The sequence below is a fragment of the Cynocephalus volans genome, chromosome 14 (assembly GCF_027409185.1).
Source record: "Cynocephalus volans isolate mCynVol1 chromosome 14, mCynVol1.pri, whole genome shotgun sequence".
NCBI classification, from domain to species: Eukaryota; Metazoa; Chordata; class Mammalia; order Dermoptera; family Cynocephalidae; genus Cynocephalus; species Cynocephalus volans.
In genome coordinates this window covers 71,670,796-71,691,898 of record NC_084473.1, presented here as the reverse complement: position 1 = coordinate 71,691,898, position 21,103 = coordinate 71,670,796, and positions in this window count along the sequence as shown.

Here is a 21,103-nt window from a genome sequence, read left to right as displayed (position 1 = left end):
ATTATTTAATCAAAGTTTTACATGACACAGGAGCCTTCAGAAATGAAGACTCAGAGACCCAGGGAAAACTGTCTACATTTATGCTTAGGTTTGATGCAGAATGGAAAGTCATGTAGAAATGTGATTGGACAACAGGGTAGGATCTAATGGTAATAGACTGAGGGAGAGAACCTGGCAAGGCTGTTCAGATGCTTCTTGGTCTCTCTGTAACGTTTCTTCCTCACAGGTATAAAGTAGGACCCCTCTAGAATGAGGGTCTTCAAGGGAGCAGGGAAAGAGTAGCCTTTCTAGGTTTTATGGTTTGCTTTGGGGAAGAGGAGTTCTAGTTTCTATGACCCACCTTGAGGAAGAGAAATTCTGGTTTCTATGACTTGCTTATGGGGGATAAAGAGGAGTGTGAGACTGGAGGATGGGAGAAGGTCAGAAAGACCTTGCCTTTGAAGCCTTCCCAATTTCCTTCAGTTCAAAGGACTCAGTATGCCAAGGTTCCATACTTTGGGGTATTGTGTTGTGAATCCCAGTAGTGGATTATCACAGAGAGGTTTCACTATAGCAGAATAAGAATCTTGGCCCAGAATTTAAATCTTCAGAAAGGAGTATGAATCACTGAAAATTTCACCAAAGCCTCCATTAGGGCTTCACTCCTGAGTCCTCTTCAGAGTACATTTGTGAACAACAGTCTTGTGCATGGAAAGTTCCACACAAAATTAATTAAAGCATGGCCAGATTCTTGTATAACATTGCAGTAGAAAACCACAGGACACCATAGCAACATTCCAGCAATCTCAACGTGGTTAAGTACTTACCCTGAGTTAACACAATAAAAGAGTTGACCGTGGTGGGTGCAGGATTAGTTAAGACTTCTTGAAGGGCCTGAGTAAAGTTGGCTTTGGGAGGATTCTCTCTTCAACCCCCCTTTCTTCCCAATTTTCTTAGTTATTTATATTTTGCCTGCCTTTCCTCCTTTCTCTCTCGCTTTTCTTTCCCTACTGCCTCTTTTTTTCTCTCATCACTTGAATGTTTTACCACTGGGCCCAGCCCCATCCTCTTCTCCCTGGTTTTACAATGACTAACCAAAAGAGTTTATGTAGACCAGACAGGACTTCCTGACTATGAACATTGAAAGGCACTAAGATGTGTTGGAAAGGAGAATCATGTTTTACTGTCTTTGAATTTCAGTGGCAAAAAGGCAAAGGAAACAGGAAGACAAAGGTCAAAAAAGTCACACACACAAAAAGTTTGCATTTAAGTCCAAATAGAATGAAGCTAAACATATCTTTAAAAGGCTACAAGGAGAAAATTAGTGCAAAAAAAAAAGTCATGTGAAGCATTTTATGTAATAAAGTAGTGGTTAAAGACAACTTACCATCTACCCTACTAGGGTAAGTGTTCTACCCAGGATGTTATGTATGTGGAGAAAACTATTAACACTTCATTTTTTAAAAATAATTTTTAAATATGTGTTGTAAGTACGTGTATGTGCTGTTAAATGTGAAACTTAGGCACATTAAAATTTTGAAGTTTATTTGAGTAGACAGCAATTCAGCAATTGGGTGATGACAAACCACAAGCAGTTTGGGCTCCACCAAGGTGGTAGGAGGGGAAAACTTTTATAAGGTATTTATTGGAAGCAAGAAAAAGAAAATATTTGATTGGTTAAAGTGTAACAGTAGCTATAAAGTTCCTAGTTAGAAGTTAGTTGTTGGTGGTTTCTGATTGGTTGAGCGTAAGTTTCATTTTCCTAGGATATGACCATTCACATTGAGTTGGGTTTCAGTTTGCTTTCATAGGAACCCAAGGCACTGGAGCTATCTCAGCCTAATGGGCTCCCAATTAATTATTTTAACAGTACATTCATTATTGTGTATATATTTGCACATATGCGTGTGTGTGTGTGTGTGTGTGTGTGTGTGTGTGTGTGTGTGTGTGTGTGTGTGTGTGTGTGTGTGTGTGTGAGGGTACTTCAAAAAATTCATAGAAAAATTCAAACTATCTTTTTTTTTCTTTGGTGAGTGGCTGGTTCAGGAATCTGAACCCTTGACATTGGTGGTGTAACACCACACTGTAACCGGCTGGCTGGTTAGCCAGCCTCATGCTATATTTTAATTCTATGTCTCCATGGACTTTTTGAAGTACCTCTGTGTGTGTTTGTGTGTACGTATATGTATACACACACACACATGTTTGGAGAGTCAATAGTTAAATAAATCATGGGGAAAACAGAGGGCATGCTAAAGCAAGAAAAATTCACAGGACTGTTTAGAATAAAAAAGTAAAGAAAAAGAATGAAATATCATGAGCTTGGCCACAGAAACCTTGGGATGCAGGAATTGCTTAAGCACTTAAAAGTCAATGCATCAGAAGCGGAAAGGCTATTGAGAAAAATAAAAGGGAGAAACTGAGATAAGAGGTGCTCAGTTTCCCTGAGTCTGGGTCTCAAGCCACTCCTCTGAGTTTCAAACCACTCCCCAGGGTCTCAGGCCCCTCCTCTGAGCCCTGAGCTAGAAGAGAGTTACTGTTGCTTGTTGCATTTTCAAGCATGACAGAGGAAGATAGAGATGGCTGGAGGGAGGCTTGATCAATTTCAGTGGTCCTGCATGTGCAATAAAAAAAAAAAAAGAGTTTGGCCTTGAATGACCCTCCACTGGAGGCACTAGAGAGCACTGAGTATATTTTAAGTATATTCAGTGTATATGCTGGAATTTGACCACTGCACAGGTGCCAAAAGAAACAAGTAGAGCGTGTGCAAGGCTATGAGTTACGTAACCAGGAGCCACCCCTTTAGTTGAATATTCATAGATAGCATGAATACATATAGATTGCCAACTATAAAAGGGAGAACCCAGGACAAAAGCAGGTCTGCCACTCACTCTTGAGCTGGCCGGCACTTTGCCTGTGAAGTGTGTTTTCCTTACTCTTTTCATTAAACTTGTTCTTGTTTTCTGCTTTGATTCTGCTCTTGAATTCTTTTCTGTGGCAGAGTCAAGAACCTGGAAGGGGACAAGGTTGAGGTCAGGTATCTGACCTCTCAAGACCCTCACCTCTGGTAACAAAACAAAAGACACAAAGGAAATGTTTACTCTTAGTCAATCCAGTGTTTAAAGAAATTGTTTAGGCAGTAGTTCCTAATCCTTTTACCCAATTTGGATTGAAATAATACAGACTCAATGCAGTCTGGAAGGCTCTTCAAAATTGAGCTCCTTCCAGCCTCTCTAGCTCTGCTGCATACCACCTCCCCCTCCTCTCTGCACTTTACCAAACAGGTTTTGTCTTCAGCTGTTCTGCAAATTTACCAGGAGAGCTATTGCCACCTTTCTTCCTTGTGGAAGCCCTCCTCCACCAACCCATCTTCCCACAGTTGAGATTAAATCGCTCATACCACTGAGGACCTGTCCTTCTATAGTACTGATCATAGATTACAATCCTGTGTTTACCTGTGTGACTATATGACCAATGTTTGTTTCCTCCCCTCCCCCACCTTCCCAGACTGTAAGCTCCCTTAGGTCAGTGTCCCTGTCTGATTTTGCTCATTGAATCTCTACTCTGTATTACAGTGCCTGGCATTTAGTAGATGCTCAGTAGATATTTACTGAATAAATGATTCACTAACAGGGGCTCACCTGAATTGACATCTCCTAAGGAGGCATGTCGGAACCTGAGAAAAAAACATTATTTGAAAATGCCCATTAAGAGTTTCTAGTAATTTCTGTAACGGGTTCTGTCCTCCCCTCAAACTGTAAAACCACTGCCTTGAGCGATTAATTAAATGTTTGCATACTTACTTTGTGTTATTCAATGGAAAGGAAAGTTAAAAGCATGAAAGAAAAACAAATATCTTTTAGCACTTTAAAAAATCTGAAAATAGATTGATACTAGTAATTACACCTTTGGATTATTTCCTCTTATTTGTTTTGCCTTTTTCTCTATATGGACAACAGACAGAGTTGCACTTGTCAGAACATCAGCACTTCACTTGCCCTGCACTCTAATCTGTGGAAGCTTGTTGTCCCTGGAATAGTTTATGAGCCTCCAGGAGCAGCAACATGAAGAACCAAATACTACCCTGAATTATCTCCAGTAGATTCCTTTTTAGTTCAGTGGTCTAGGGGACTGGCTTTTCTTACTCTCAGGAAGTGATGGAATGACTGTGAGATATATGTAGCCTTTAGGAAGTGCTCAAACGAGAGGAAAGCCTGGGAATTAAAGCATTTCAGTATACGCCGATACTTCAAAAAGTTCATGGAAAATAAAAGATAATACAAATCATTCCGTGAATTTTTTGAAGTGCCCTGGTATAAATGTAAGTTACTATGGCATTTCAGTTTATTAATTTTACTGTCCTTCTACGTATGGAATTATGTAGCCAATAAACATAGTTAAATAGTATTTATTATCTCATCATTGCTTGCAATCAGAAGCACTTTTTATATTAAGTCTAATTCCTGAAGAATATCATGATTATATATTTTTATCTTGAAGGTATTATGATTATTTTTCAAGTTTAATTTTGAAATTTTTCATGTAGAAGGCCTATACATGCTCTTTCACCCCATAATGGGCATGCCATCTAGACTAAGGTAAGCCAAGAAACTTCAGGGCCACATGAACCAAGCCATGGCCACGGGAAGCCGCAAGAGGTTGAGACAATGCTGGTGGTACGCTTCAGCACAAGATCATTTTTCACAGATATCGTCCCAGTCACTTTGGGAAGAGCAGGCTGAAGGTTTACCACCTGAAGAAGAACTGGAACTTCCGGCTGCCTGTCAATATAACGCAGATATTTGATGAAGTACACAAGGATCAGTGCTGCTGAAACAATTCCAGCCCCATTCTTTAAGGAATACAGTCAGGCTACTACAAAGTTCTGGGGAGAGGAAAGCTTCTGAAGCATGAAGTCATTGGGAAGACCTGAGGACGAGTTTAAGGATGTAGGGGCAGCCTTTGTCCTAGTGGCCTTTAAACATTTTAAGTGCTTTTCCAGACAGAGAGACAGAAGGAGAGAGAGAGAGAGAGAACGGGGAAGGAGGAAAGGAATCTATAAATAAGTAGAAAGTCCATGCCTACTGTGAATAAGCCTGGACTTCCCACTAGCTTTACTTTTTGAAGTTGGATTTGTATTGTTTTATTTTGTTGGTCCTTTTTATACAATTCAGTAATTTTCCATAAGGTCAGGAGACCTGATTTAGATCAGTCTTGCCCCTAATTCAAGCTGGTAGTAAGAAGCCATTCCATGCTGCTTGTATGAGAATGCTGCTTCTCTCCCTCACCAACCCCAACAACCCTTACCTTCTGGAGTAAGACTAAGATGAAACTCCAGGAAATATTCGGAATAAGGGCTGGAATAGCAATTTGGTATCATGTCACACATAATTTTACAATATGTCCATAAAGTCTTTGACACTCCTAATTCAAGAAGTGGTGCCTAAATCCCTTCCTCTTGAGTGTGGGCTGGACTTAGTGATCACTTCTAATGAATAGAATATAGCAGAAGTGATATTGTATAATATCCAAGGCTACATCATAAAAGGCATGGCACAGAAAGACTACTAGAGCTAATAAAAGATTTCAGCAAGGTTGCAGGATATAAAATCAATATACAGAAATCAATTGTGTTTTATGCAATAACAATGAACAATCCAAAAATAATTTTTTTTAAAAAATTCCATTTATAATCACACCAAAAAGAATATAATACTTAGGAATAAATTTACAAAAGAAGAACAAGATTTGTACACTAAAAACTATAAAACATCACTGAAGGAAATTAAAGTATACCTAAATAAATGGGGAAACATCCCATGTTTATTCATTGGAAGTCTTAATATTTGTTAAGATAGCAATACTCTCCAAATTAATCTACAGATTCAATTCAATCCTTATCAAAATCCAATATGGCTATTTTTGCAGAAATTGACAATCTGATCCTAAAATTCGTATAGAAATGCAAGGGACCTAAAAAAGCCAAAAACTTTTTGAAAAGGAAGAACAAAGTTGGAGGACTCACTTATTCTAATTTCAAAAATTACTACAAAGCTATAGTTTATACCAAGACTGAATGGTACTGGCATAAGGATAGACATTTAAGTCAATGAAATAGAATTAAAAGCCCGGAAATGAACCCATATAGTTATGGGTCAGTTGGCTTTGAACAGGGGCACCAGACAATTATATGGAGAATGAATAGTCTTTTCAATAAATTGTGCTAAGACAACTGGATAGCCACATACAAAGGAATAAAGTTGGACCCCTACCTCATACCATATACAAAAATTAACTCAAAATGTACCAAAGACCTAAATGTAAGAGCAAAATCTATAAAACTTTCAGAAGAAAACAGGGATAAATCTTCATGACCTTAGATTGGCAAAGAATTCTTAGATATGACATCAAAAACATGAGCAACAAAAGAAAAAATGAATTAGACTTGATCAAAATTTTTAAATTTGTGCTTCAGAGGATACTATCAAGAAAGTGAAAAGACACAATATTTGTAAATCATAAAATAGATAATAGACTTGTACCTAGATTATATAAACAACATTTACAACTAAATAATAGAAAGACAAAACAATTTAAAAATAGGCAAACGATTTGAATAGACATTTCTCCAAAGAAGATATACAAATGTGGCCAATACACACATGAAAAGATTCTCAACATTATTACTCATTAGGAAAATAGAAATACAAATTAAAACAACAGTGAAACACTGCTTTCCACTAGGATGGCTATAATAAAAAAAGACAATAGCAAGTGTTGAAAAAGATGTGGAGAAATTGAAACCTTCATGCATTGCTGGTCAGAATGTAAATTGTGCAGCAACTTTGGAAAACAGTTTGGCAGTTCCTCAGATATGTAAACACATAGTTACCAAGTGACCCAGCAATTCCACCTGTAGGTATATACCTAAGACAACTGAAGGTATATGTCCACACAAAAACTTGTACACTAATGTTCATAGTAGTATTACTCATAATATCCAAAAAGTGGAAACAACCCAAATGTTCACAACTGACAAAATGGATAAATAAAATGTTATCAATTCATACAAGGAATATTGTTTGGATACAAAAAGTAATTAAGTACTGTACATGCTGCAACATGGATGAACCTTGAAAACATACTAAGTGAAAGGAACCAGACAAAAAAGCCACATATTGTATAACTCCATTTATATGAAATGTCCAGATTAGGCAAATCAGTAGAGAAAGAAAGTAGATTAGTGGTTATTGGGAAAACAGAATAATTTAATAAGGATCACCTTGCCTCAGGGCCAGTTAGGGATGGTTCAGTAAACAAATTGTGTGTGGGTGGAGTTAGTGCACATGGGCAGCATCCCAGTTTGGCTGGCACCTGCTGCACAGCCACGCTTTCCAACCTCCAGCTTCCAAGGACCTGTTTGCCAGTTACCTAGCTAGACCTGTGTGTGAGGGGTCTGGGGACCCAGCCTGGCATGTGAAGGGTTTGTGACCCAGTCTGTGAATGAGCTTGAGGGGTCTGTGAGCTCCAGACCCAGCCTTAGCTCGACAATTGGCCCAGTCGGTGCAGGATGCCGACATTAGTCTAGCACGACAATTGGAGTCATTGGCAGGATTCCGACATTAGCCTAGCGCTACAATTAGCCCAGTTGGCAGGATTACGGGCAGGTAAAAGAGCATGACAGTGGTTGCCAGGGCCTGAGGTACAGGAGGAATAGGAAGTGACTACTAATAGATATGGGATTTCTTTTGGGTGTAACGAAAATATTCTAGAATTAGACAGTGGTGATGGTTGCACAATCTTATGAATATCCTAAAAAACACTGAATTGTACATTTTAAAAGGGTAAATTTTATGGTGTGCAAATTACATCTCAATTTAAAAAGTGGAGGAAAAGGAGCCTATTTTTTTAAAAGATGTTGCTGCTTCCTCATATTCTCTCTTCCTCCTCCCCCACTTATCCCCCAGAAGGATACTCAAACAGCCCTATGGAGACATGCATGTGGTTAAAACTGAGGCCTCCTGCCCACTGCCAGCAAAGGAACCAAAACCTTCTGCAAACAGCCACGTGAATGAGCCATCTAAGTGTATCCTCCAACCCTAGTCAAGCCTTCAGCTGGCTGCAGCCCGGCTAATATCTTAGCTGCAATATCATCAGGAGACCTGAGCCAGAACCACCCAGCTAAGCCAAAACCACCCAGCTAAACCACTCCCAAATTCCTGACCCACATAAACTGTGAGGTAATAAATGTATGTTGTTTTAAGCTGCTAAATATTGAGGTAATTTGTTATGCAGCAATAGATTACTATGAGATTACTTATAACCAGGACGAGTAGTCAGTCAGTCAGTCTTAAAGAATTTGTTGAAAACCCACTGTCTCAGAAGCTGTACTAGCCATTGGGATCCACTGTTAAGAAAAAGTAGATACAATCCCTGGCCTTATATAGCTTAATATACAGAATACATGACAGGCATTAATCAAATAAATGCTCTAATATGTCTATTACAAGTAACAAAACTACAGGCTGTCATAAAAACATAAAATAGGAAAACCTCAGATCCCAATTTGTATTCTTATTCTGGAAGGTACTATTCAAAGCCTCTCCATTTTCCAATTCACCCGTTTTGCACCCATCACTCGCAGTTAGGGTCAGAGAGAATGCATTGAACAGGTCCTAGACCTGTACTATGCTGCTGCCCATTGAAATAACACCAAAGCTGTACTATCACCCAATTACTGCATCCACAAGAGTCCATTTCACATCATCTGTGGTATGTTTCTGTATACGTATCAGGGAACCACCACCCAGCAGCTGACCAGTACACAGAGGAACTACAGGCAGCTCACAGCACCAGTCGGACATCCTGTGGCACACCAAGACGTTCACTGATCAGCACCAAGCACTGAAGCAAGCGAATGCTCTTCTTCTACATAAATGTAATATCCACTCATTCATAAACTTGGAAAGTGGCTATCTGAGGCCCCATATAATCACAAATGCCATTAATCCCTGGCATTCTCTCTCCCATAAAATCTGTCATGTGGATTCACCTTGTCTTTCACCCTTCCCAGATAACCCTGACCAAAACCCAGTCCTCCATGCCATACATGTTCAAACAACCAACACACAGACTGAAATAAATGGTGGAAGATGTGGCAGAAGGATTGCAGGCCTCCCACTAGCACTGTGGTCACGCCAACACTTGATTGCAAAGGAAAGAAACCATTCTGAAAAGCAGTTGTGCGAGCTTGTTGCCAACCCTCAGGAAAACCCCAGAATACATCTGGATTTACATCAGAAAGAACCCAGACACACCCTCGGCCAAACCCTTCAGGAGAAAGAGATCTGGGGCATGGGTGACGCCACTCAGCCAAACAGCTCACCCACCAGCTCACAAACACTGGTGGGCAAATGTCTTGGGACCTTCACCATGGATACACACACACACACACACACACACACACACACACACACACATGAACGTTTGTTCCAGGTGCACATAACATTTCATCTCATCACCATAAACCTAAATTTCTAGTTTTCTATGTTTACCCCAATATCCACCTTTACTCTATTCAGTTGTGTCAACACTTAGAACTCTCTCCTGTTTTCTTAGAACTCAGATGTCCTATAAGACTTAAGGAAACAATCACCTTCTTTAATAAAATAAAATTCACCAAAATGTGACTGAGAAGAAATTAGGCACATGGAGAAGATGAATTGGTCCACAAATATCTAATTCATCCCTGATTTCTTCCCTTGTCTCTCATTAATTGCCTCTTTCACCCCAACCCTAGCATCAGGTGCTGTGACCCCTTTAACCTGGGTCAGAAAGAGACCATAAGAACCTGCCATTAATTCTCTATAATAGATTCCCTAAGCTTGAATAATGTTTGGATAACTTTTTAAAAATTCCATAAACTCTTACTGCTGACCTACATTATTTTTATTATGTTACTTTAAAATGAACAAAGATAAAACTAGGTATAAATTTCCAACACATATAGCTTTTAAATTACTTTAAGACCCAACAAAGCTACAAGTTAAAAACAAACCTACAAAACCACTAGAGTTCAAATTGAAAACATCAGTGTGATGGATGATGTTTTGCTGGAACTAAATGGCTGATGTTGGGCTTAATAGACTTACTATTTGCATATTTTATGCTTCACTTTCTGTTCACTTGATTCTTTTGACTTTGAACAATATTAGGATCCTCACCTGAGTCATGTCAGGTGAATTTACCCTTTTTGGTAATGAACTTGTTTTAAATACAGACCTATTAGTTTGAAGGACTGATTAAATTTAATAGTGCATCCCAATAAGTACATTATAATGAAAAACAATAGTCAGGCAAACATTAAATATAGTTTTGAATAAAAATTACCTTATTTTTTTCCCTGCTATTGAACAGCAATTCAAGTTTTCATGTCTCACAATAACTCTGCTCTCAACGTGATATGGCACTGTTATGACAGAGGGTTTTTTGAACTGAGGATGCCTGTACTACCTTCGGGCCAGGAAACTGATCAATTTTTCACCATCTTTCTCTATTCAAACTTACTGCAAAATCTGTATTCCCCTAACATGCCGTGATTTTATTTGTTCTCCAGTTGGCACCAAACTCAGCCTTAAGCACTGAAATAATGTGGTAGTGTATTTTAAAATTTTATTTCTTTAGGATAATCTTCAAAACAAAAACACAAAATGTGAACATTCTCATGGAACACTCATTTCCTCAAGAATACATCTACAGACCTACTTACAGAAACACAACTTCAATAGCACAAGTCACAGACGAAACATTTCAGAGTATTTACTACGGCCTTGGGAGGTATCTGGGGGGAATGACAACAGGGAATGTTATAAAGCTGGGTAATCTGGTTTACAGAATCCATTCATCTATTTTCAGCTCGAAGCAAGGGCTGTTTGTCAAGACCCAGCCACGGATGACAGCTCCCTCTGCTGCTGGGCTGGGGACCATTTCCCATCATTTTTTGGAGAAGACCTGACTTCCCCCAAAGGTGAGGCTGGGGTTGATTCTGCCATTTAGAAGAAACCCTCACTCAGGGTGGGGACAACCTGGGTTACCCAACAGGCCTCAGCAGGATCGTCTTGTCTTCATCATTCTGCATGAGGTGTGCAGTGTCACAGGACTCATTACATAAGCTCCTGTGCTGGCTTATGCTTTTGGTTTTCACTCTACGTCATTGCCTCCTGTAAGAACTCTCTTGCCAACTTTAATTATGAACAAATTCACAGTCTCGCTGTACAGTTAGCTGAAGGGTTACAGACATGATTTCTTCCTAAACTAATTGCCAGATATGACTGTTCCAGTCCCACCAAACCTTCCTCCCACTGCTCTGTGGACTTCCTCCCCAGCGTCCTCCCCCTTTACCTCCCACCCCACCCAGCCTGACCATGAAGCAAGATGCTGCAGGAAATGCCAGTGGTTCAGATATGTCAATGGGAGATGTCAATATTATTTCCTAGACCTGAGAATCTACTGCATAACAAAGTCAAATGGTTTGGTGAAAGGAAATCCAACTTGGAAAAAAGTGTGTGAATAAGTTGGGAATTGCTGAAAAGGCCTCTTCAAGGAAAAAGGTTTCCTCTTCTTCTGTTTGGCCAAAGGCCCTCTTTACAATCCTCCCATGTGTGGCTCCACTTCTCTGCCCCATTCCATAGTTTTGGTCAAAGCCAGGTAAAACATTAGATGGAAATAAATAAAAGTAGTAAAGAGAGCTTTCAAAACCAAAATTATCTCATTATCATGACAGTAAGATAAAATAGAAGAAAAGAGGTTAAGAAGCAGAATAAACACTAAGAATAAATAACATAAAATATGAAAGATTAAAAATCAGCCATTTAAAACACAAAATAAGCAAATAATAATATTAGCTAAATAAATATACTAGAAAGACAAAAAAGAATCATGTGGTAAAAAGGACAAATTAAATGCAGTCAAAAACACAGAGTGCAAAGGCTAACATCTGTATTTTTAAAACTGGCAAACTGGGTGGGTCATTTGATCTGTGTATCCTGTAGGTTTCCCACTTGACTGATTTCCCATTGAGGGTCACTGAAGCAGCCCTTGAGGGTCTATGCTCTGGGGAAGCCTCCCCAGTCAGCAAACTCCAGCTTTTATTACATGATTAAGAAGCTTTGCCATTAGACACTAAATTGCTCCAGTTGACTTTGCTACCTAGCCCCTTTGGGTATGCAAAACCATAGCCAAATTGGATGATTTCCCCATAATCGGAAAGCATGCCTGCCAGTGCCTACGAACTATTATATATGTTAGCCTGGGAGCCACGCTTACAGAATCCTCGTGGGATCCTTGATTACCGCCTCTGCACCTCACACTGCTCTCGGCTGGTTCACCTTAGACTGGGCTGCTCAGCTAATTTACAAAGTGGTAGGTCCCAGGCATTTGGTCAGAATACAGGCGTCTCCTGGTTTTCTATTGCTCTGGAAATAGAAACAAATATTTGTCTCTATTTTGCACTTAATAAATGCTGAAATCCTGGTGAGTCATTGCCCACCTGCCCCAGTCTGGTAAGAACTGGCAGGGCTACAGCCTGTGGATGCAGCCTGCTCTGCTCTGATGCAGAGGTAGGAGCTTTCACCTCTTTGGCTCTACTTTTACATTTTTAAGGTAATATGTTCTCAGGATTGTTAATTCAATACTGGAAAAGCTAGACAAAACATGAATGGAAGACATTGAAATCCATGGAGGCAGAAATTGCAGGGTGACTTGTTTCCTCTTATTTCCTCACTCTAGCAAAGAAGATTCCATCCCTGCAGCCACTTCTGACCCGTGTGTGCATACACATGGGGGGTGGGGGGGGGAGGAGATCGTGGAGGAAGGAAGGATGGGAAGAGAGAGAATTGGGGGTTTTCTCTGTGGATTTTAACACGATCTCTCTGGTTGCAATGAATATATGTCACTCTTGTGGTTAGAAAAATAATAAAATTAATTTGAAAAAGAGTGGAGAATTTTCCCAACATAATAAGACAGCCAAGAAAGAAAAAATGGTTTTCAACGAGTAGCTGAGGGTATTAATTTGCATTTGTGTACCAAAAGACATACCTGGTAAATATATATGCCACCTAGATCAAAGATTCTAGAGATAAAACATCTCTTTTTCTTCCAGTTCAGAACAGATTCTGCAGAACATTAATGTTTCAAATCATCACTCCGAGGGCAACCATGGCCTGATCTTACCAGACATAAATGAGGAGATAATTACCTTAGTGGGGAGGCGTCTATGCCAACTCCTTTGATTTTGGTGCCCTGAGAATAGAATATCTTAGAGGCAAATTATCTCTACTGCCCTTAAAGATGCAGCCTCACCCTTCTCGAAGATCTGACCCTGTGGTACTGAATCAATTAGTCACCATGAATTCTCCACGGCGGAGGGAGGCAGGGGAGGTGGGGAGGAGGTATATGTAGGAGAAATGTTATAATAATAACTATATTTAAATAGGAATTTCATGAACATTAATTTTGCTCTAATTCTACCTTTTAAGATATCTCATTGGTAGAAATCGTATTTGCCTTTTTAAAAATCCCTTTAATCCATCAAAGTGGGAGAATGGATTATTCAATATGACAACATTCTAAGAAAACTTGGCCCCACTTTTCTAACATCATAATCACCACTTCTATCAAAATAGTCTACAAACACTTAGAGTGTCAAAGTTCAGCCCAGAGACCCATCCCAAAACCCAAATTCCTGATGAGAAAGAAGATTCTGAGCGTCCTGTTATCATACAGGGGAAAGAGGGCAGGTGGAGCTGACGAAGCTATGAATGCTGGAAGCTCACAGCACTACCCACAGACACGGATGAGGACACAGCCCCTGACACAGAGGAACTAGACTTTACTTAGCAAGCCCTGATAATTAAGACCAGGAAACGTTTCCTTTTAGGAACACTTGGCTTCCCTGGGAGTTAACCTTGGTGCTTGACTCAGATCCTGACCTTCAGTGGACCTAAAACAGCTAAATGTACCTCTTGTCTTGACCCTGCCCTACCTCCAGGAGCAACCTCTTAACAGCTACTTCTAACATTTCATCCATTGCTCCTGCCTGAGTCGCACTTCCAGTTACCCATTGCACCTGACATTCACCTACGAACCATCACTTTACCTGTAGCTCCTGCCTAAACTCTTGCCCTACCTGACTTCCCTTCCAGTTTACATCCTCTGCTGCCCTGCCCACCGTCCTGCTTTTTAAGAGATTCAAACTTTGATAAGAGAAATCGAAAAAACATAATCAAGGACAAGTACATAAATCAAATACTGGTGACAGGAATGAAATGTGTTGCTCATTTTTCTTCACACCAGCTCCTCACAGGCTTCTCCTAGCCTGTCAATTCTCTTTCTGTTTTCAGAAATCCTAGCAGACAACAAGGTCCTGGGTTGTTCCTTGATTGCTCTGTGTATGCCACTCGGGTCTTCCCCAAAACACTAAGTTCCCTGAGGCAGAGATGACGTCCTCCTTCTTTTGTGCTACTGCAGCATCTAAGAAATGGCTTTAAAGCACTTGTTTAATAAATGCTTGCTGGTTGGCCGGTTGTTCGATTAATTTATAATTCATTTATTCTTTAGTCACTAAGCGTGCACTCCAAGAACTTAAGCTCTGCAATTAAATATCAGTAAGAAGATGTGCAGAAAACACAGTGATATTAATGGATGATTTATCAAATTGATGAGGTTTTTTGGCCATAACTGAGATGTATATCTTTTCCTAAGAGGGGAGAGTAACACGAAAATTGAGCACATTTATACTTTAAACCTAAACCCTAGGATATTAGAGCTCAATAGGCATTAAAGGTTTTCCTAATCCAACTCTACCTCATGATTTAACATGGAAACAGAAAACTGGGGAGGTTAAGATATTACCCAACTTGCCAAGTGAGAATTATTTCCTAGTTTCTCAAGTTTTACTTTTTAGTAAATGATTACTCAATTTTTATTTTTACAATTTATGTTTACAAACCCTTTATTACATTACATTCTTTTTTCTAACTTTCTATTATGAAAAATTTCAAACATACAGAAAAGTTGAAAGAATAGTAAAATAAACACTCATTTACTCTCCACCTAGGTTCAACACTGTTAATATTTTGCTACATTTGCTTCTCTTTCCATAGAAAGATAGACAAAGACACACTTTTTTTGCTGAATTATTTGAAAGTGAGTTTCAGACATGATAACTCTTCCACCCTAAATACCTGCCTACATCTCTGAAGCATAGACAGTTGCTTCCACGACCACAATACCATTATTACACCAAATGAAATTAGCAATTGTTCCATAATATCACTTAATAACAAGTCCCCTTTCCCAAAAATACTTATATAGCTGCATTTTTATCTTTAACCTGGATTCAATCAAGTTTTATGCTTCATATTTATTTCATTGTAATGACTTTTTGATAGAACAATTCACCCATTTTTTCTTGATATTAACATTTTGACATATCCAACTGAGTTATCTTGTAGAATGTCCCACATTATGGATCATATTAAATATAGAAGGGAAGGTCTTCAAAAATATCATCGAAAATCCCTTGAAAAAACTATACATGAGTTTCAAAATTTTTTGCACCAAAATAAATTTGTACTAACCTGTTATAATATGTCTGAACAGGATCTAGTTTGTGGCACTAAGAAGAATAAGGCATAACTTTGAAAAGAGCCCCTATCACACTAACATGAATTCTGCTAAAATTGAAGCAACAACGAATATCAAATTTACAGTGAAGCTTGGGTAAAAGAATGGTGACTTCATTAACACTTAATGAAAAGTGTATGGAGACAATGTCCCAAATCAGCAGTTTACAAATGGATAACTCGTTTTAGGAAGGGACAAGATAATGTTGAACATGAAGCCCATAGCAGCAGACCATCCTCATTAATTTGCAAGGAAAAAATTAATCTTGTTCATACCCTAATCAAAGAAGACCAATGATTAGCAGCAGAAACAATAGTTAGCACCATAGACATCTCATTTGGTTTAGCTTACACAATTCTGACTGAAATATTAAAGTTGAGCAAACTTTCTGCTTATGGGTGCCAAAATTATTGCACCCAGATCAGCTGCAGACAAGAGCAGAGCTTTCAATGAAATTTTGAACAAGTGGTATCAAGATCCGGAAGCCTTTTTTTGAAGAATTGTAACAGGAGATGAAACATGGCTTCACCAGTACGATCCTGGAAACAAAGCACAATCAAAGCCATGGCTACCAAGAGTTCGAAGTGATCCAATCAAAGCAAAAGTGAACTGGTCAAAAGCAAAGGTCATGGCAACAGTTTTTTGGGAAGCTCAAGGCATTTTGTTTGTTGACTTTCTGGTAGGCCAAAGAATGATAACATACGCTTATTATGAGAGTGTTTGGAGAAAGTTAACTAAAGCTTTAGCAGAAAAATGCCCAGGAAACCTTTACCAGACAGTTCTTCTCCACGAAAAGAATGCTCCTGCTTATTCCTCTCCTCAAATAAGAGCAATTTTATGAGGGTTTTGATGGGAAATCATTAGGCATCCACCTTACAGTTCTGATTTGGCTCCTTCTGACTTTTTGTTTGTTTGTTTCCTAATCTCAAAAAATCTTTACAGGGCACCCATTTTTCTTCAGTTGAGAATATAAAAAAGACTGCATAGACACAGTTAAATTCCCAGGACCCTCAGTTCTTACGGATGGACTAAATGGCTGATACCATTGCCTACAATGGTGTCTTGAACTTGATGGAGCTTATATTGAGAAATAAAGTTTATATTTTTTGTTTTTATCTTTTAATTCCATTTTTATGACCATTTTTAGGTTACATAGCACCTTATATATAATGACAGCTAAATGAGTATAATTTCCTATTCCTATAAAAAGTTCTCTTCATGTCTATTCTTATTTTTAAAAGGCTTAATTGAAGGATAGCATACACATGACAGAGCATATAAATTATGTGTGTGCACACTTATTTATTATCTCAAGAAATAATCACAAATTGAACACACTTGTGCAACCCACACACACTGTAGTAGTAGACCACTGCCCTCAAGAAGGCTGCCTCATAGTCCTTCCTCCCTCCAAGTAAAAACTACCCTGACTCTAATACCATACATCACTTTTGCCTGGTTTTGATTTTATATCAATGGAATGATACAGTGTATGTTCTTTCAGTATCACACTATATTTTGGTCATTTATAATGTCTGTTTTGTTCTCTCCCCACCCCCTTCTCACTAAGGATCCATGTCTCACTTAGTTTTGTATCTCCCTGGTGCTTACAGTGGCACCTGGCCTCTGGCAGCTACTCAGTATATTCATTTAATAATTGAATAAATGAAATCTCACACATCTCGCTAGTGACTGCCAATTTTAAAACTCAGACCTTCTTACCCTAAGCCAGTGACTTTGCCTTTCACTTTTAGAAAAATTTGAATTAAAAATGGTCTCTTTTGTTCCATACCAAATAAAACCTTGGAGAATCTGGAGAGTTCTAATGATCAGACCAGTCTTAAAATAGTTGAAGCCCATAGGACTCAGAGTAAAGCTGACTGGTGCAATGACTCAAGAGTTTGGATTTGGGCTCCAGTGCCAAATGTGAGTTGTAAGCACATGACTGGGTTTTAGGTATCTGTCTTTAAAGAATGGGTAGGTTAGAGCAGCTCAGCTGCTGATTGTCCAGCATCTCTCAAAAAGAGTTAAGACTTTACTGAGCCCTGTAAAGGAGAAGGTCTAAGACAGCCTGACATTACAAAACGCTCCCCCAACCCCCACTCCTGGTCTGAGCTATAGTGCCTACCAACACTTGCTGATGAGGCAGTTCTGAACAAAGAAGTACTGGTTGGTTACCAGCCATGGCACTGCCTTCTTTTTTTTTTTTTTTTTTTTTAATAAAAAGATGACCGGTAAGGGGATCTCAACCCCTGACTTGGTGTTGTCAGCACCACGCTCCCCGAAGTGAGCAACCGGCCATCCATATATAGGGATCCGAACCCGTAGCCTTGGTGTTATCAGCACCGTGCTCTCCCGAGTGAGCCACGGGCCGGGCCTCATGGCAATGCCTTCTTTGCCATCAATGTGTGCCACCCACAACTCCCACCTCTGAAATGAGAGAAACTGTGCTCTTAACTTCTCTCTTGGCTAGGGTCTTCACTTTCTTGAAGCAACATGACAGTATGCCTGTGTTTGCCCACGTCTTAGAAATCTGTTAGGGAAAAAAAACATACTCCCAGCTCCAAAGTCTGGAATGAGAAAGTTAGTCCTGAATCAAGTTAATGCAGGTCTTGAACTAAGAGTAGGAATTTTATCATGAAGGTTGTGGGGAGTAGCCGAAGGATTTCAAGTACTGGAAAAACATAACTAGAATCGTCTTTTAGAAAGACCTCTCTGGCAAATGGGCAGGCAGCAAAGTTTAAAACAGGAAACCCAATTAGGAGGTGTGTACAGTTGCCCAGGTGAGAGATAATGAGGACCTCAACCTAGGCAGATGGAGTCAGGGAAAGGTACATGAAATTGTTGGGGTGACCAGGTTGTGATTGGCTGTGGGGAGGAAGAGAGAAAGAGCATCTCGAGCACTCTCAAGTGTCTGATTAGGAGACCACCTGGATGTAGTCCCAGTCTCAAGAGAGGGAAAGTGATCAGGTTGAGCTTGAGGTGTCCATGGGTCATCCAAGTGTCTAGGAGACAGATACAAAGCTCTGGAGTTTAGAAGAGATATTGGGGCTGGAGATACAAGCTCTAAAATCTCCAGATGTGGACAGAGGCTGACACCATGAATGTGGAGGGGATCTGAAGAAAGAAAACGGAGAAGAGAGCTCTGAACAAGGCCTTTTCTTCTGCTCCCCAGAGATAGACAACTGCCCTGTCAGGACAGACACTACAGCCCAGAGTGGTAGACCATTACTTAATTTAGAAAATTGCTTCTTGTGGGCCGGCCCATGGCTCACTCGGGACAGTGCGGTGCTGATAACACCAAGGCCACGGGTTTGGATCCTAAAAAAAAAAAAAAAATTGCTTCTTGTGACCTTCGTAAGTTTATTTTAAAATCTTTAATGAATGAAATCAAGTCCTTTCAATTATTGATCTGATTGTTACTTTTGGCAAAATAACAACCTTATTACCAACCATCCAGAGAAAGCCATTCAAAATATTTCAAATACATAGGGTAGTAATTGCTGAAATTAAAAAGACTCAGCTGGAGGTGAAAAAAATGGGAGGTAGGATTAGAGCTAGGATAGGGTTAGAAGTTCTAGGGTGGGTCTGCTGCAGGTCCTTGAGGCCACACATAAAGAAGGCTGGGATGGCAAGCGATAGGAAAAGCACTGTTCTGGGGAGCCACAAAGCAGGCCTTCTATCCAGGTTCTCAACTCATTCTCCAGGGGGTCTTGGGAAAATCACTTCATCTCTCTGTACCCCATTGTCCTATTCTGTAAAATAGAAATCGCTGAAGCTTTACTTTCTTCCCTGAAGCCTTAGGTCTAACCTTCCAGATGGATGCAAACGCTCCCTCCCAAGCTCCTGCAGCAGCCCCTGTGCACAGCTGTGCTTTCTCATCCCACTAGACTGGAGATTGTGAGTGCACATGCCTTCCTGGACCAAGCTGTTAATACAAATCAGGGGCTGGCAAGCTATGAGCTGACGGCCAAGTCTGGCCCACCACCATTTTTGCTAAATAAAGTGTGTTTTTTTGTTTTGTTTTGTTTTTCTAAATACAGATTTATTGGAACACAACCACACTCATTCATTTATGTATTTCCCACAACTGCTCTTGTGCTACAAAGGCAGAGTTGGATAGTTGTGACAGAGACTGCACAGGCCACAAAGCTTAGAAGATTTACTATCTGGCCTTTACTGAAAATGTTTTTAGATCCTTAATATAAATGATGAAGTAGCCATAGAGAATGCAAATTCCAATTACTGAATCTCCCAATTTTTCAAGAGAGCCTGGAAATGTGAACATTTTAGTGAAAATCTCTGGTTTTGAAATAGCCCTGTGAGCCCATGAGCCACTTTGTGATCTCTACAAAAAATCACACTCATAAAAAGCAAGGACTCCATTGTTCCTCTCTGTATCTCCAAGCCCTAACACGGTGCCTGGCACATAATAGAAAATCAATTGTTTATGGAATAAATATGATTGAGACTAAATTTTCCCTCATTTCTCTGAGTTCTAAAATTCTATGGTTTCCATGTTCCCCTTGAGAGCTTTTGAAGTATAGCTTAGTAGCCAGTTGCCACGTCTATCCATGTTATCAAAACATGGATCGTCCTATATGCGTTAAGAGAAAAGTATGAATTTTCTGGAAAGCAGACTCTTTTCTCAAAAGCCTTCAAAACATTGGTTAAAATTCTTCCTTTTAATGAAATGTTCTCAGAATAGCTCCACAGGTCTTCAGCCACTCCTATTTCAGCACCTCCCAGGACCTCTGTAGGTTCAAATTATGGTTGCAGGGACACAGGCTGCTTGTTTCAGCCAAGACAGAGGGCAAAGTACAAGGAAAGGAAGCATGCTCCTGGCACCACAGGTTCTACAGTCTTCCCCAGACAGGAGTAGCATGCAGGGGACAACTGCAGAGCAAGCCAAGACAGTGGATTCCACACTGCAACCTATGAAGACTGTAAAGATCCAGAAAAGGTGGTATGGTGGCTGAAGACGTACATTAGAGAAAGTTTCAGCGTGGAGAACCAGACACTGGACTATTTAGATAGAAGGGTGTTCAGCACTGGAGAGTATTACTAAAGGGAGGGAGAGATGCTTTTTAAATCATCAAGCAATAAGTTAGCCTTGTGCTAGTCAATATCAAGCAAGACAATTTTTGGTGACTGTATATAAATTACAGGTGGCTTCATCAGGGCTGACCACTGTAGAAAGAAAAGCACTCTCCCAGTTGTCCTTCCTGCCATTTGCACCATCCTCATGCAATCTTTTGCCTCAGGAAGAATAAATCAATGAGACAATTTAAAAGTTAATAAATAGTAATTAAGCTGAAGGTTATCTACAAATGGAGAATTTGAGCATAGTACAAAGATGGGACATAGGGTCTCTGATAATTGTCCTTGAATATAGTGAGACAGAACTACAAGGAGTCATCTATCTGTTTGGCTACTGAAG